The sequence below is a fragment of the Artemia sp. Qi Xiang Cuo genome, chromosome 6, assembly GCF_049724085.1.
Source record: "Artemia sp. Qi Xiang Cuo chromosome 6, ASM4972408v1, whole genome shotgun sequence".
In the NCBI taxonomy this organism is placed as follows: domain Eukaryota; kingdom Metazoa; phylum Arthropoda; class Branchiopoda; order Anostraca; family Artemiidae; genus Artemia; species Artemia sp. Qi Xiang Cuo.
This window is the reverse complement of record NC_142799.1, coordinates 29680705-29699500: the sequence shown is the minus strand read 5'-3', so window position 1 is coordinate 29699500 and position 18796 is coordinate 29680705. Positions and strand designations below refer to the sequence as shown.

The window sequence follows — 18796 nt, the reverse complement described above, 5'->3', positions numbered from 1 at the left end:
ACTTAAACTGAAAATTACATTCTTCTATTCAAATAAACTAGTTCTGCGCTACAAGGTACGGAAATACAGATTCAGTAATAACAATACTTACCTACGACGCTCATTCAGTAACATTAATTGTCAATGAAATGTTCAACTTAACAGTAGGAGTTGGTTCAGTAGAGTTGGATATGTAAAATTTTGAAAGGTGATTTCCCAAACACATTAAACACCATTTTAGCAATGCCCTTGATGCTGCGATGCAATAGCCCCTATATCAATGCAATTAAATACACATTATCCGGGAAGTATGCATGGGGACAGGGTGAGGAGAGCTCATGGTTTAACAAAATTCCCACGTAATATCTAAATCTGAGATGCCAGGTGAGGCACGGTCCTAATAGAGCAAATACAAGTAAAATAAGTAAGATAGGATGACGCATAAGGCCTGACCCTGGGAAATAAAAAAATACTTTACTTATAATTTCTTAGAATATGCCAGTTTTTATGAAACAGCTCTTTGGAAACATCACCCCGTCCTCCCGACTAGAATAAATGGCAAAATCGAACAGTTCACGAAAATGAACTGTAAGTAAGGAACGACTCCACCCAATAGTAACCGAAACTCTAAAAAACGGAATTTTGATAACAATAGATACATAAAAAATTAGATTTTTATCCTTATTCAAAATATATAAAATCCATTAAGTTTAATGTTAAAAAAGGGGGAAACATTCCCAAAAAGACAAGGAATTTTAATGAAAACTGCATCATCAGATTCAGCGTATCACAGAACCATACTGTAGAGCTTTCAAGAACCCATCAATGGGATCAAGAGAGGGCCCATTCGAACGGAAAATTAAAAGTTCTAGTGCTCTTTTTAAGTGACCAAAAAGATTAGAGGGCAACTAGCTCCCCTCCTACGCCCCTTTTTTTCCCAAAGTCATCCGATTCAAATTTTGAGACAGCCATTTTGTACAGCATAGTTGAAAAGTCAAACAACTATGCCTCTAGGGATGACACCCTCTCCCTCACCACAGATTCTGGGGAAAGAACTGAAAGTTGTTCTTTCAGGGGGGGGGATTTCCACGGGGAAAATTCTCCGTGGGGAGGAAAATTTCCATTGGTGAACTTTCAGGTGAAAATTTTAACCGGGGGAAATTTGCCAGAATTTCTATACAAAATTTTTTTTGTCTTACTTTTTCCTTAGGGACTCAATTTTACGTGTGGAGATGTTCCAGGGGAATTGTCCGAGAGACATTTTCAGCGGGCTGGAATTGCCTGAGGGATGGTTTGTGGGGGGGGGGATCTTTCGCAGGAGAAATTCTCCATGGTATCTTTTCCGCAGGAGAAATTCCATTGGGGAGGGAATGTTAGGGTATTTTCGGGAAAAAATTTCTACAGAGAGGAGATTTCCAAAATTGTTTGAAAAACAATCAGAAATTAAACAAAAAACACGTCTATTACAAATGAAAGAAGGTCAAGGAGAATTTTTTCCAGACAGAATTATCCGCAGGAAATTTCGCCAAGGAATTTTCAGCGAGGATGGAAAAGTCCTAGGGGAATTTTACAGGAGGAAGGGTTCACGCGGGAAGAACATTCCACAGAGGAATTTTCCGAAAAGGGAAATTTTCAAAGGAGATGGAGATGAATTTCCCCTCTTTATTTGTAAAACGACAAGAAATTAAATAAAAAAAACTTTTTTTTTTGACTGAAAGTAAGGAGCAACATTACTTTCAGTTTAAGAACTTTATTTGTATTTAATTTATCCAGCAAGCATGCCCTACAGCATCAAATCCTATCAGTTTTTGTCCTATTTTTTCATTTTATTCCTTCCGGTTCCAAAGAGGAAAAACTTCAAGACCAAAATTTCAAAAATTATATTTCAAGACCCCTATTTGAAATAGCTAGTGTATTATTGTTGGTTAAAACACAAAAAAAGTTGCATCAAACGAAACAAACTAAAATGACGCAAAACAAAATTGACACTCACAGAAATCACCTGAAACCTCTTGGATAGAATAAAAAAGTTTCAAGCATAAATTCTACAAAGAAAAAAAAACTAAAATAATAGGGAACATTCAGCTGGGAAAAATTAACAGGTAGTAGGTTGAACATCATCAATTCACAGGTAGTTTTAAAACAAGGGCCGAAGACGTGCGAACAAAATTTCTGCCAGCGACTGAACATTAATTGTTAAGATTTTCTAATGTATTGACTGCCATAATAAATGCTTAAAATGCATACAATATTCGTAGATATAGTACAAGGATTGCGAGTTAAACTTAGAAACTCCATAGAGGATATTGAAAATATATCTTTTCACTCTTGATGCTGAAAAATTTTTGTGTGCATCCTGATTTAACTAAAAGGGAATGGAATGTACCCAAAGCCTGTTCCGAAAGCCCACATTCGAACATATTTTTTTCTAAACTATTAGTGCAGATTCATACCCTGCTCCCCTCAATATTCACTACCAAAATATAACTTAACAGATTAAATTGACATTTTAAATTATAAACAAATATTTCTTACCTTATTTAAAGAGAGAAACCTACAATAAAACACATCCTTTTGATGCTCTGGAAAGAATAATTTAAAGCCACCTGACAGATTGTATCTTCAAGGTCAATTTTCCTATAAGCACTAAAATGTGTTTCAATTAAACGGTAATATGAAATATGAAATTATTAGCCAGTGATGGGTGAGGGGAATTACCCCCTTGGGATGGGTGCCATTTACTTTTGTTCAGAACTTGGTGAAATTAAATGAATCTGTCCAACAAGAAAAAGGAGAAGCGGGAGAGGGTTATAAAAGTCGCAGCAATTAAACAACTGCACATTTAAAATTTGCAAAGATGAAAAGTTAAAATCTGTTTAATACCTACCCCCCCCCCCTCCAATGAAGCAGGCAAGCAAGAGAGTGCTCGTGACATAAAGCCCGTGATTTTTAGGAATTAAAAAACAAACAAGCACATGGAAATTATAGAGAAAATTAGTCCCTTACCCCCCCCCATCTGTTAGTAAAGTAATCCTTCCATTGAATCTGTAGTAAAACTAATGAAGGCAGAAGCATACAACTTTATGCAGAACATTGGAACCATGGGCTAAGCAAATCGAAAATAATGTAAGCTAAAAAAAAAAATAGAAAGGGGCATCATGATAACAAGTGGCTTTTACGATAGTCCTATATACTAATTAGCTCAGTATGTAAAGTCAAATCTCTGAAACGAACGTGTGACGTTATACAACGAGTAACTGAATCTATCCTACCAAGCGAGTCTTTCTCACTTCAGAGTAAATAGATTCCGTAAAAAGTATGACAAATTGTATTATTACGTATGGATTTGATAAATCTACCAAATTTTGTATCATGGCTGACAGATCGAGTTGAAAACTTCAGGATTTTTTTGTTGGGGGGGGGGGCATAAAATTGTGTGCTTCAGCCGAGGTAAGTAATTCTTTTCTCTGATCCTTTGCAATTGATATTTTATTGTCTTTTTTTTATAAAAAAAAAGAATTTTTCAAACTTAGACATTTGTGTGTGTGTGTGTTTTTAAACATTTGTGTGTTTGTTTTTATGTATGTTATCCAACAGGCCTTACTACAGGTCAAACAGTTCGCGGTAACGAACTGTAAGTAAAGAGGGACTCGGCCCAATAGTAACCGAAACTCTAAAAAAAACGATTTTTTTTATAACGATCAATACATCAAAGATTTAGGGTTTTACGCTGTTTTCAAATATACGAAATTCATTAGGCTTAATACTTCCACTCAGAAGCTAGGAGTCTGAGGAAATTGCCTGAATTACAATAAAAAGGGGAAATGTCCCCAAAATTTCAAACGATCTTAATGAAAATAACACCATCAAATTCAGCATATTAGAGAACAATAATGTAAAGGTGTCAAGCTCCTATCTACAAAAATGTGAAATTCTATCAACAAAAGAAAAATCTTCCAATCTACATTTTTTTTTGCCAAAAGAAAGATCGCGTCTTTTTTCTATGGGTGATTGTAATGAACCAATTGTCCGAGAAGATCAGTAGAGGGCTCATTCCAACGGAAATTTAAAGTTTTAGTGCCCTTTATGAGTGACAAAAAAGAATATGCAATGGGAAAGTGGCGTTTTCTGCCATTTTAAGGCACCAATATGCGATTTTGCCCCAGATAGGACCAAGTTGCGACTGAAGATTCTGAGATAGCCGATCAACTTAAAAGTATCATAAAACTACATATTGAGCTTCATAGTTACAGAGGCCTCACGGTGGCGCATTTCTTCCTGAAAATGAAATAGTCCCTATAAGATTTACGATTAAAATGGACATTTATCTTAATGCTTAATTTACTAGGTCGGTGCAGTTGATTTTTAATAGAAAAATAAAAAAAACAAGTTTTTTAAACTGAAAGTAAGGAGCGACATTAAAACTTAAAACGAACAGAAATTATTCCGTATATGAAAGGGGCTGTCCCCTCCTCAACGCCTCGCTCTTTACGCTAAAGTTTTTTATTGTTTTAAAAAATAAAGTTGTGAGACAGAGTCAAACTTTAGCGTAAAGAGCGAGGCGTTGAGGAGGGGACAGCCCCTTTCATATACGGAATAATTTCTGTTCGTTTTAAGTTTTAATGTCGCTCCTTACTTTCAGTTTAAAAAACTTGTTTTTTTTATTTAATTTCTGATCGTTTTTTAGTTAATGCAGCTTTTATTTGTATAAAAATTTTACTTTTCTTTTGCTAAATGGATGTCTTTACAAATTAACTTACGTAACTAACTTCTATATTCGTATATTTTTCTTCTGGCAAAAAATACAAAGTTGCAGATTTTTGCAGATATGAGCTTGAAACCTATGTAATAGGGTTTTCTGATACGCTGAATCTGACGGTGTGATTTTCATTAAAATTCTTTCACTTGTAGGGGATGTTTCCCCTCTTTAAAAAATCGAGTAAATTTTCTCAGGCTCGTAGCCTTTGATGAGTAATACTAAACTTAATAAAAATTTATATATTTAGGATCAGCATTATAAACACATTCTTTTGATACATTTATTGACATCAAAATTTTGTTTTTAAAATTTTCGATTACTATTGAGCCGTATCGCTTGTTTTTTTATTGTTTTTTTTATTACGTATATGTTATTAATTATATGAAGGGGTTCTCCTCTTAGTCAATACCACGCTCTTTACGTTAAAAGTTAAAAAAAATTTTGATTCAGAAACCCCTGAATCACAAAGGCTGTTTAATTAGAATAGATAGCTCTTTTGAAAGCACTAAAAAAAACTGTAGCGTAAAGAGCGAGGTACTGACTTGGGGGAGAACCCCCTCACATGCGTTATAATTTCTGCTCGTTTTAAGTTCTAATATTCCTTCTTACATTTCAGTTGAAAAAACTTGTTTTTTTTTATTTAATTTCTGATCGTTTCTTAAATAATGCTTGGAAATCCGGCGCCCCCTTCATAGAATTGTCCCTTACCCCAAAGAAACATCCTCCACGAAAATATTCTCCAGAGTAACGCCCGCCGCGAGCCCCCCCCCTCCAGAAAAAATCCTTCCTGAAAATGGTTGTATACTTCCCAATAGCCAATAAATAATGCTGGCAAGTCCGGCGCCCCCTTCACGGCAATTTCCCTTCCCCCATGAAAACGTCCTTCATGAACAGATCCTCCAACATAACCACCGACCCACCCATACCACCCACTACCAGAAAAAAAAACACCTGAAAACTTCTGTATACTTCCCAATAACCAATACTAGCCTATATGTTAACATTGGGTAAAGTTCATAACTTTTAGCCCTCCCTCTGGGATCTTCGGGGGATTAAGTCATCCTAAAAGACATATTTATCATATTTTCGACCATGTTGAACAAAATGGCTATCTCAAAATTTTGATCTGGTGACTTTGGGAAAAAAATGAGCGTGGACGGGGCCTAGTTGCCCTTTATTTTTTTTGGTCACTTAAAAAGAGCACTATAGTTTTTAATTTCCGTTCCAATGATCCCTCTCACAATATTCCAGGACCACTAGGTCGATACAATCACCCCTGGGAAAAAAAAAACAAAAAAAAAACAAACAAACAAACAAACAAATAAACACGCATCCGTGATCTTTCTTCTGGCAAAAAATGTAAAATTCCACATTTGTGTAGATAGGAGCTTGAAACCTCTACAGAAGGATTCTCTGATACGCTGAATATGATGGTGTGATTTTCATTAAGGTTTTATAACTTTTAGGGGGTCTTTCCCCCTTTTTTTGAAAATCAGCCAAATTTTCTCAGGCGCGTAACTTTTGATAGGTAGCACTAAACTTGATGAAAATTATATATTTGAAATCAGCATTGAAATCTGATTCTTTTGATATATCTATTGGTATCAATAACCCGTTTTCTAGAGTTTCGGTTACCATTGAGCCGGGTCGCTCCTTACTTACAGTTCGTTACCACGAACTGTTTGATCACGTGTAGTGATGGGAAATTGCGCATTGGCTATTACAAAGAAGGGGCGTTGCGCCACTGTGTAAGTGTGGAGGGGGGGGGCATATACCTGAAAGAGCGTATAACAATGCCCAAATTGTCTACTGTCCATGAGCCTACAGGCAAATATATAAAAGGGGATGGAGGGATGCAAATTAATCCCTAATCTCCCTTCATTTTCAGGAAGCCTGAATAAGGGTACTGCAGGGGTAATATATCCTTTTTTGTTGCAGAGAAATGTTTCTAACAATTTTTTTAAAGCTTGATTTAGCTAAAGTAGTTTGCTTCATATTTCCTAAAACTATAGAGTGACGTATCAGTGGATATTAGCTATTATGGAGGAGGAGGAGGAGGAGCTGTGGGTCATTTTGGAGCCGGGGAGGGCACCAGGCTCCTCAAAGAGTACCTTTTAATGCCCAAATATCTCAACCCTCACTGAGCCTTCAAATAAAATATAAAATAATTTTTGAGGAAGGGATGGGGAGAAATTGACATCTAGTTCCTCTTGGTTCCTGGGAATATTTTTGGTCTATGCATTTCTTACTGGTGCTAGGGGAGGGAATAGTGTCCTTTCTATGGCAATAATCTTTTTCTATGTAGCATACAATATTATACCAGCACAGAGGTGGAAAATGTGAGGTGGGGCGTCAAGAGTCTCGCCAGAAAATTTTCCTTTTGGGGGGGGGGGGGACTGACCAGTACTAGCAGGATGTTTGTTCTCAGTGACTTTAAATGGTAATATTTCTCTTTTCCATTCATATATAATTTTTTTTTAAAAATATGTATACAATGTATTTAGACATCAGAGAAGCCTACTGTAGAGACCGAAATGGCTTGAGCCACGTAGAAGATAAAAAAAAAATCACGCGGATTTTCATCCTTTTGAACAATAGCACCCCTTTCCAGTGGCGGATCCAGGGGGTGAGGGGGACCCTCCCCCCCCCCTAACGTAGACTAAAGTAGTGTAATTTACTTAATTAGCGCAAGTTTGCGTTAATTAAACTTGCTCCTAACGCAAGTTTATCGGATGAACCTATTTTGCACCCCCTTCCTAAAAAAATCCTGGATCCGTCCCTGACCCTTTCTGATAACCCAAAATTTTGTAATTCAAATATTATTAAGGACTTATTTAACAAAACTGCCGTTCAACGAAAATTTTTACAAAATTTTCAAATTTTGTCCAAACTTATAATTACATTCCAATATTTTAATTCTTAAGCAGACCTGAAAAAGTGGGACAGTACCAATCATTTTAAAATTATTGGTATGTACAATTTAACAACAAGAGATCAAGAGTTTATGGGGCCGGTAGTCCATATCGTATTTTGATTATGCCTGGATATGATTTGAAGAACAATCAGAAATTAAATAAATAAAAAAAATCAACTGAAAGTTACCAGCCAAATTAAAACTTTAAACCAGCAGAAATTGTCCCGCATATGAATGGAGGCAACCTCCTCGTCAATCGCTTGCTCTGTACGCTAAAGTTTAACTTTTTGTCCCAATTCTATAAGAACGACTGCTGAAACACAATAGGAATAGGAATAGGAAAATATTCAAAGTTGAATAGGAATAAGAAGCTTGTTTAAAGCACTAAAACACTTTAGCGCAGCGAGCGAGGAACTGAGGAGGGGGCTATCCCTTTTATAAGAATGGTTTCTGTTCGTTTTAAGTTTTGATGCGGTTCCCTGCATTCAATTGGAGAAATTTATTTTTTATTTAATATATACGTAAAACGTATGTGTTACGTATTAATATATGCGTAAAATCTGTGTAAAAAATGCGTAGACTCAAAAATGGGTCAATTTAATCAAGCTCAAAATATGAAATTTTTGCAGAATTGATTTGGAGCCACGAGAATGAACATAGACCAAAAACATTAATACTTTGAAACCACTTTGGAATAGTAGAATTGGCAATATAAAGTATACCATAAAATTACCAAGATCAAAAATCCCAAACCAGAGGTGTTTACTACTACATCTTGAAAACCCAAAAAAGATAGTATTCTAGCTTGAGCGGCACTGATGTATCCACAATCCAAGACCGCGTCCGCGGGGGAGGGATATTACCAGGTTTGAGCCCCCCTCTCCCCCAAAATATGTGCCGAGATTGCAAAAAAAGTAGCAAAAATTTGTATAAACAAATTTTTTATCCATACAAAAATCTTCGAAACGCCCTTGGCTACAACCTAATAAGAGCGAACCACTCACGGTTCATAGTAACCAAATGTTGAAAAATGAGTTGAAAGAAATTAGCTAGTGAGAAAAATTCTTCATTTTTTACTTATTCAGGAATAGTAGCTATTATTTCGATTATTGTTAATAGTAAAAGTTTGTTGCAAAAATAAATTTATAGGAATTTCGGAAATGGTTACGACATCCCTAGAAAATGCCGTTGGATCAATTGTACTATTGGAATCACATGGTTGAAAATCTTAATAAGGAGAATTACAGCCCCCCCCCCACCACATTTAAAAAAGAGAAATAGCTTATGGAGACAGGGCGAATTTGAAAGAATATCGCCAAATCTAGTGCCCTTTTTAAGCAACAAATTGGACTGAACCACAGCAAAGTGGCATTTTCTGCCGTTTTGTGCCACCAAACGTCAATTCCTAAAGACCAAAAATTCTAAGACAGCCAATTAATTTTCTGCGGTCGAAAACCCCGAACAGAAGTTTTTGAGCCCTCAACTTGACAAATCTCAGTAGAGTGGCTTTTTCTGCCATTTTATTATTTTTATTATTATTTAATGGAAAACCCGTCATACAAAAATGAAAAAGACGGAGCAATAAGCGAAAAAAAAAGAAATACACATAAAATTAGCAGTTATACATGTGGTTTTTAGTGACGAAAGCTGGAGCTAAGATCTAAATCAGCTCTTAGAACAAATTACAAAAACGAGAAAGAAAAACTCAATTATACACTGCTCTGAAGGTACGCGACATGTTTCTTTTTTTAGGCTCCTAAATACTGAACAAACATAAGCAATATGAACATCATTGCATCAAGCCGCAATTGGTAAAAAAATAGCCCAAATAATCATCAGTGAATTAACAATATACAGTAGATAACCATATCAGTATATACCAAGGTACTACTTCTGGGACTTTACGTTCCTTCCGGTTTTTCTGTTAGGTAAACAGGTCATTACACTCGGTCATTACACTCTTTGTTAATAGGAACGGGTACAACTTGATTGGTGATTAGGATTTTAATAAAAGTATTAGTTTTATTTAAAATTCATATTATTAATATACTTTAATTCAAATATAATATTTTTTTATTTTAAATGATATTATTGGAGAAAAAAAAAAATGAGTTGCTCCTTTAAATTATTTAAGATTATTTATGGAGATGACAGCAGCAGCAGCAATGATATACAATTATCCAATGTGTCTGTGGAAATAACTGTTGGCTGTAGACTATGTCTTGAATGGGACACTATGTATGCGAGATATGTGATATCATTAAGCAAATTTAAGCGGGAGGAGTAGCTGTGTTTTGCTGGAAAAGTAAATATTCTCCATATAAATAAACTTCGGTCAGCATTAGATGTCCTATCGAAATATATTGATGAGAACAAAATACATCAGTGAATATTATTATTATTGTAATTATGCTCAATAAAACTGTTTCTAAATCAATGGTATATTTCTTTCTATAGTAGACTAGCGTATATTTTTTAGATTACCAAAATGAGAGTCGGTTGAGTCAGAGGTTGGTGGTGAAAGAGCTAGGACTCTAAAAAATGTATAGATTCGAGAAAGATAGAATCATGAGGAATCTAGTTCTTTTTTAAAAACGTTTAATTCTAGACGATGATATTATATAGTTGTCAATTAAAATGAAGATATTTTCTCGGGGGATGCTTGTCGATATATTGAAAACTGAGTATACATCATTAGACTATTTTATGAAAATTAGACTTCGCGGTAACAATTTATGTACAAGGTTTTATTATATATGGATAGCGACACGAACCCACGTTAGTTTTGTTATTATTTTATAAACGATTTTCTATAAATTTTGGACTTTTTTTTCATACTAAATAGAGAGATAAATTAGGATGTAATCCTCTCTCTCTCTCTCTCAGTCAATTTTTTTTTTGTTGCTAGATAGTTATAAGTTTGGTAGCGTGAGCAACAAAACTAGAATAAAATTTCAAAACAATTACATTATGTATTTACACACCGGGAATTTGGTTATCATGTGAGACTTGCACAATGATTTAGGAGTTTGAGGAGAAGTGTAGATTATGCAATCCATGTAAATTGCATCGAGGATATGCTGTACAAATTAAAGGTTGTAATTCCTGTCTTGAAGAGGTGTGTGACTCTCATCCTAGAGGCCACCAATGCTCCAATTGTCAGTATGATAAATGTAAGCAGTGGGAGAGTACATATCCCGGTATGATTGGAAAGAATCCTAACCGTGATTTTAGTTTAGTGCTACGAGATTTGTATCGTCGTGGTTTTAGATTGTTCTGGGAGGAGGAACCGGGTCAACGATTCAACTGTTGGAACAACAAGAGAATATGGCTTCTACGTCATTGTTGTGAAGACACCGGATGTTATGATTATAAGCCCACTGATTTCTATTTTGCTGTGACGGAATATGATTCGACACTTGAGGACACTGTTTGTGAAATTGCTTCAAATAGGCTAATTGAAACATGTGAATTCTATAGAATGAATGCGACTAGTATCATTGACTATACAAAGATATATGACAAGAGTGAAGTCACACTCTACTGTAGAAAATGTGACCCTGACATTGCACTACATCAGGATCAGTACACTGTGAATTCAGATAATCTACCTGCACTAGTTATTGTCGACAAATACCTAGTAGTGGACGAAATCTAAAGAGTAGAAAAGTCGTTTTATTATGAATATATTTTTTTTTTATTAATAAAAAATTTCACATACATCTTTGGAAAATTTTATTCTTAGGGCTCTAAAATCAATATTAAATAAACTTGTAAGTATTTTCTCCACTAGAAAGTCGTTCAATTGAGGTAAGTCAACGTAGATGTTGAGAAACTGCTTGTAGGTGTAGCCACGACATCTGAACATGAAAAAGAGTAGTGCATGAAAGCCACTTGTCTTAGTCGTTAAATCCTGTACTCTTCGTTGATTTTGAATAATGGTTTTCCCTCTGCTTTCAATAAAGTTGCTGATGTATGGAGCATAGAATTTATACGATAGGCCAAGAAGATCAAAAAATTCAATATTCTTTGCTGTTTGAAAGATGCATAGCCAATGGCCAGTCTTCAAAGTCGACGGACTACTATTAACACTGATTAGGGTATTGTTAACACTTGGAATTTTTTCAATGAAGTCCGAGGGTCTGCAATAGGACTTGTACTGGGACATGTATGGATCCATACTAAATATATTGATTATTTGGTTTTTGTTCATGGTGCAAGGTCTAGTAGAACACTGCCGTCGGTTGGGATTTCCCAATAGGTTTCAAATTGGCTCAGTGATCTTAGCGTGATAGTCTCAGCCAGAGCATTGGCAAATGTACACTCTAAACATACATTCCCTGTTCGTACTATGCTCATATCTTGCATGCCTGACAAATCAAAAACAATAACCCCATGATTTTTTGAAAACATTGAATCGGTTATTCCATTTTCAAATAGTTGAGAGTCATGATCTAGGGATTGCATTGTCAACTCTTACAGAGTTATATAGGATTTTTTGTCAAACGATAGAGTGTATAGTGGACTACCATTCAGTTTACACACGAGGCTAGATAGACCGAACAAATTAAAATCATGGGGGGATTCAGGCCAGGATCCAACGGCACTGCCACTCTTCACAAAGGTCAAAGCCAATTTTGATGTGATTTCTCCATTGATAAATGATGAATCGCTATAGCTACGAGAACCGGTGGCAATGTGACATTGTGTGGTGATTGTATGGGGGACAAGAAGTTTAATGTTGCTACCATTGGCTCTTAGCTTTTCCACTGCCAATGCAACAGAGCTCATAACTTGTTGTTTTCGGACGTGGAGAATTGCCGATGTGATAATAACATTTGCATCGGGTGCTGCAAGAAGTGTATTTCTCAAAATGAAAGTCGATGGGGCCATCTGCAACTTTATGTCAATTTTGACATTGGGGGGTAGCCATTGGAGTATATTGAATATCTCATGATTTAATTTTCCAACTAGATGATACTCCTGGGTCACTGCTTTAGTCAACTCACCGTCAGTATCAACACCTGTTTGATATTCATAAACCAATGATTGTCCTCTCAGCTCCTTGTACGCCTTTGCCGTCATCATCATAAATTGTATGTAGCTTGCATAGTTGGATAAATTATTGCTAGTGCTCACCAATGTAACATTAATAAATAATTTAATTTGTTTGAATAGGTTGTGTAGAGTACAGTTTTCATAGGAGAGACCATCGCCGGCGTTTGGAGTTGTATTATCTGACTTTTTCTTCACCACAATATTTAAATCAATAAATGTTGATGACAAATCAATGACATAGTCTTCATTGGAAAATATTTGAAAGTGTATATTTTCCGAGAGGGGTTGTTGAGGGTGAAATTGTTCATAGTAGCCATACTTGACACTGACATCAACATTTTCAGCATTGAATAGATTCGATGAGGAACTGACTGATGGATATGATTCCTTGCGGGGGAGATAAGTCATCTTAAGGGAAGAAATCCTTCTTTGATCTAACAATCTTTTTCTTCTTCTTCTTCTGCTGCTGCTGCTGCATATTGAGCTTCGCAGTTTTAGTCCTCAAAGTCCTTGTTGATGTCCTTTGCTTCCTTCCTTGGTAAAGACTGATGAGCGAATGATGCGAACGCATCCTTTTGAACCCCTCCCCATTTTCTCTAGATCTTAATTTCTCACAAACGGATCTAGCTGAAGATATAATATTATCCTTAACAATCTCCTTGAAATTCTAGCCCGACCCCCAGTCCAGTAGTGTTGAGGCAGCAAAATTCTATGCAGCAGGCAAAAGATATTTTCTGGCAAGGGGTAGTGCAGAATGAAATAGCCTAGCAAACCAGCTACCAAGACCATAGCCAGACATTGTAGTACGTCCCATGTAGCAGTCCAATCCATTGCCTATTTGACGTGGACTCAAAGCACCAACATAACAGTCAATATCGGGGCAGACAAATGGAATTGTTCTATTGTTCATTTTTTAGGTTATTGTACCGTCGTTGTCGTTTTCAATTGGTCGAAAATGAGATGTAATCACTGCTAAGCCTTTTTAAATTGCTATTAGATCACCTAATTAATTTATTAGTGTTAACTGACAGAGTTCCAAATAGGAGGTGTTTAAGGGAATATACTGAAGCTGCTTTATATTGTAGTGGTGAACATGTTCTTGATTAGTTTTTCGTTCAAGAACTCGTAGGAGGGGAACATTTGAATTACCAACCCGAGATGTTTCCACAAATGAAGCGTAGAGAAATATACAAGTGTCCGTGGAGAAGCTGGGTGCATAGTCTGCATAGATAACATGGTCACTACCACTGAAATTTTCTGTCTTAATAATACGGTTTTTAAAACCAAGAACCTCACGTAAATTCTCATTGAGGAAAATTCTTTCATTCTCAAATGGATTGGTAATATAAATTCTCATTTGCTCCGTCGAGTAATTGAAAGTGAAACTGCCTTTTTTTCGACTTGCCATTTTTTTTTTGATAACTCGACACAGTTCATGCATGTTATTGTATTCCCTGTAGGGGATGTTAGCAATAGGGTACTCATTAGAGTCAAAAGTTGCCATTGCACCCTCATCACCGAATTCAAACGGTCATATTTTATTTCATATTTACGATCCTTTCTCAGGATGTCATAAGTATTTTTGAGAATACAGTCGACAAGAGCCACTTCATATGCACCGTCAAATTTGATGGCAGGGGGAGAGTTTTGTCCAAAAATCACTTGTCGTATTCAAGTAGTTGTAGAGAGGATCGGAAACGTTGGACATGAATGTTACATAGAAATCATTGGGCATTGTCAATATCTTCAACACCAATCCAAGAATCAAAATCAGAGTTGTATCATAGCCAGCGAACAAGTAACTGTTTCTTACCCCCGCGAGTACGTTTCTTTAATATCTTTTCAATTTGATAGATTTCACTAGCATTTTTAACTTTTTGCAATTCATATTCATAAAAGCCGCCTAGAATCTCTTCATCTTTGGTGTCACGCAGGCGATAAGTTATGGGTGTAGTGTCTAGGATTTTTGACACTTTAAAAAGTTCAGTGGACCACAAGTAATTACCCTTTTCAAAAACATTAGTTGTTCTATTAATTCGAACCGTATCACCAACATTGAATTTATTTTCTTCTTCTTCTTGACTTTTGTTTCATTGGAATATTGTTAAGAAAGGTTTCAATTGTATTATGATCCGAATGATGAACATCCGTTGGTGTAGAGTTGGACAATGATTGATGAGGTCTTTGATTATAAATCAACATGATTTTATCTAGATCATGAATAAAAGCCGGCGTATTTTTCAATTTAAAATATCTTGAAATTAAAAGTCAAATAGTTCTTATCAATCGTTCGGCCAATGCAGCCTGTATAGGACTGTGCGTATGATAGAGCAGTGTACTATACTTCTCTAGTAGTTTTGCAACATGAGGATTAACAAATTCACTACCGCGATCCGTTTGAATTTTTTTATATGAATACTGTTGGAGAATACTTTCAATGACCTGAGCAACTTCAACACCTCTCTTTCATCGCAATGGAATTACATATGCAGAGCGACTAAAAACACTGATTGCAAGTAGAATGTACTTGTACGGTGTATTGTGACGTCTTTGAAGCTCATATAGAGTCAGGAGATCTGCTTTCATTATATCCAATGGGTAAAAGGCTTTAGTTTTTCGATATTGATTGGCACGAAGTCTATGATTTCTATGCAGAGTGTAACTTGGTTCATTTTGTAGATAGTCTTGTAAAATTTTAGTGCGAACACCCGTGACTTTGGAAAGAGTTGTGTGGGAACTTAAACTCCCCGCCTCGCCAATATTTTCATAAGCACCTTTCAGAACTTCAGCCATTTTGAACGTAAACACGTTGTGTAATGTCCTCTACCCTTTTGTATACTGGCTGCTGCTGGTGGTGATGGGGACGTTGACTTGATACGTCTTCGCTTTTGTCTAGCTATCAGTGGTGTGCTAGTATTTTCCAAAATTGATTTAAAATCTTCTTCTTCTAGTTCATCTTTTAATGTTGATGATGATGATGATGATGATGATGCACGTTCATTTAGATTTTTTAGAATTTGTCTATTGCCAATAAGACTTTTGGGGAAGTTTAATGTATTTAGAAAGTTGTATAGATGAGTGTCAAATGATAATAGTCCTTTACGATTTGTAACCATTTCATAAATTAAATCAAGTATATTATAGCTCTTTCCCTGAATTATAATCCTTTCCCCATTGCTCTCAACTTGAATTTGATCACTTTCCCAAAGATAGATTAGGAGTCGTGTTAGTTTTTCAAGCAATTTTTTGGGCCTTATATTTACAAATTTAAAGAAAAATTAATAAAAGTACTCATTATTTAATTGTGTTCCAGCAGCAGCAGACTCTTGAGAAGATGATTCTTTTTTGGGATCAGCAGCAGCATTGGGCTTTGATCGATAGTGTTTGTCCACTCGGCGAAGTGCATCTTGAAGTAAAATCAGTTTTTTATCATCATCAATAGTTTCATTGTCGAGGAATTTACTCAGATTGTTCTCAAAGTGTTCGACGGGTGAGAGAGAGCGAGTTCTATTTGAGTCAATTTATAGGGTTTTGCCATTCTCACTAGAGATAACTGTTTTTACAAGTCCTGCAATTATTCGCAGTAAAAGTGTGAAAAAGCTACCGCCCCGCCTGAAGAAGTCGTTTCCTTTTTAAATTCTATCCTTTCTTTTTAGAGGCCCATGTACGTACAATGGAACGATGTTGCTTTGCCTGTTGCTTAACTACTTCTGGTAGTTGAACATTACCCTCGGTCAAATTTAAACAAAGTTCAGATATTAGATTAATGAAATCATTGTCAAGACCGTGTTTGAGTATTACTTTTCTAAGCGGAGGTTTTGAAGTGCTTAGAACTGAAAACAAATGTCTATTTTCATGTAGTTTCTTCAGTGTCATGATAGCGACTAATAGGTTTTTTTAGTATTCACCGGGAGACATAGTGTAATATCATTGTCGAAAATATCTGTGACTACACGTAGATCCTCGGTTGTATTTTGATTAAGATCCAATAGAATGTAACTGTGGGGTTTATTATTTGCCTGATTGTATGCTGAGAGCAGACATTTAGGGGCAACTGGATAGATCTGTTTATTGAGGTTTATTCGCGAGCTAGAATCACGAACTATTCTGTAGATGATATAGTAGGTGCAGTTCAAAGCAAGTGTTCTCATACATTTGCTCTGATGAAAGAGATTGTGTAGAACTAGAGTAACGGAAATCTGTTCATGATGAGAGTGAACAGTGAACAATTGCAGCATTTGCTGAGACCATTGTTCAATAGATTCAGCCAGATCGTCAATGATCAGCCAAGAGTTTGGTTCAATAATGTTGAAAACATCAAGTCCCTGTATGAACTGTATCTGCATCGATCCCATGGTAGTTATGGTGGTGGCAGCAATTGATTTTATTTTATTGTATGACACCTGCCAAATAATATAGCAATAGTAGATTTTTTTTGTCTTTTCCACAAACATTTTATCACAATTTTTAATTATTTTAGTTAAGAGTGTTGTTTTGCCCGACATTGACGGCCCACACAGAAACGATCTGAACGGTGTTTTAAATTGATACATGTTCCTTTCAACAGTTCACCTGGACAACTAACTGTAGACCCTAATTGTCTAATGACTAAATAATTTTTTTCCCTACTACTACTACTACTACTCTGTTCTTCAAGAAGAAGAAGAAGAAAAAGACAAAGACAAAGACAAAGAATCATATTTTTTTCTTTTATTATATGCACATAAAAAAAAGTAACAATACATTGAAAAAAAAAAAATACACTTTTTTAAATTTATTTATAATAAAAAATACAACAACATTTACATAGGTATACACACGGAGAAAAAAAAAACTTTTTTTTTTGTTTATTTATAGAGAGAAAAAAAAAATTAAATTAGAGATAGAGCACTTTAAAAAATAAACTTTTTTTTTTAAATTTATTTATAATAAAAAAAAATACAACAGCAAAATTTACATAGTTACAGAGAGAGAGAGAGAAAAAACATTTTTTTTTTTTTTTTTATAGAGAAAAAAAAACATTAAATTAGACATGCCAATTGAAAAAAAAAAAAATCTGCTCTAAGTCCAAAAAAAAAAAAAAAAGATATCTTTGGTGACGGTGCGCCCCCTGCGCTGGCGGCGGCCGCCCCCCCCGGGCCGCGAGGCCCCCCCCCCCCCCCAAAGGCCGCGAGGCCCCCCAAAGGTTTTTAGGAAATTAGTTACAGGACTTTATTTAAACCGAGACTTTCACTGTGGGCAATACATTCAATCCGGTCTGAAGTTAAATAGTGTCCAAGGGGGAGGGTGGTCACACCATCTTGACAAACATAGATCTTGTCGGAAATGGTACTCATGGCTATTTTCTCTACATTTACAGTATAGTTCCTGTAGTTCAATGAACTAATTGCCAACAATTTGGCTCGTGGAATTGTATTTTGAACAATACAAGTCCTATAAATGTCCATGTCAAAATTCTTGTCCACAAAGCGCATGGGTACTCCTTTGAAACGTTTTTTGATTTACTCGTCATATGTCTGTATAAAGTATACCTTCGGACTGACAAACATACCACGGGAAATCAAGTCGCTACCCGTTTCAGATTTTAAAAATAAAAGTTGATTGGGTACCCGACGTTTTATTAGCTCAGGGTAAAGATCACCACTCCAATTGGTGTAGTCCATTTGTGAACTGATAATTTCACCGTGCGCCAAATCATCAATGAGATTTGATGTTTTTACTTTGAGCAGGAGAGACCCCTTGTCACTAGAGCAGACCTCGACGTTTCCCAGTGCCGGCGACTTCACCGTAGCCACATTTCAGTGGAACTTTCACATGAGCTGTTTATATATCTTCAAGATCGCAATGCAAGCTGTACTATTTCACTTCAAGACACGGCGTCTTTTTTTCCTATTCAAAAGTACCATGTCTGGGCCAATGATTGTGAAGGAAGTGTAATTGGGATTGGCAATAATTCGAGCACATTGTTCTGGATCGGTCATGACGTCACAACTATTCCTATCGCGAACACTCTCACACATTTTGCCGAAAGCCGAATTTAAAATGAGTTTATAAATTTCTTTTTCAGCTTTCGTCTGTGCTGCAGA

General features: G+C 35.9%; 1 protein-coding gene across 4 annotated transcripts in view; it reads right to left on the bottom strand.

Annotated features, from left to right (window-relative positions):
* EcR (Ecdysone receptor) overlaps positions 1 to 18796 on the bottom strand; it is a 257170-nt gene that overhangs the window by 225625 nt on the left and 12749 nt on the right. Inside the window, exon 1 of one of the 4 annotated variants that reach the window (XM_089090633.1) lies at positions 2515 to 2532. The exons of the other annotated variants lie outside the window; for them this stretch is intronic. The gene's annotated coding sequence lies outside the window, so the exon portion shown is untranslated. Of the gene's footprint in view, positions 1 to 2514; positions 2533 to 18796 lie in introns of those variants that run through there. 4 annotated transcript variants of the gene reach the window in all.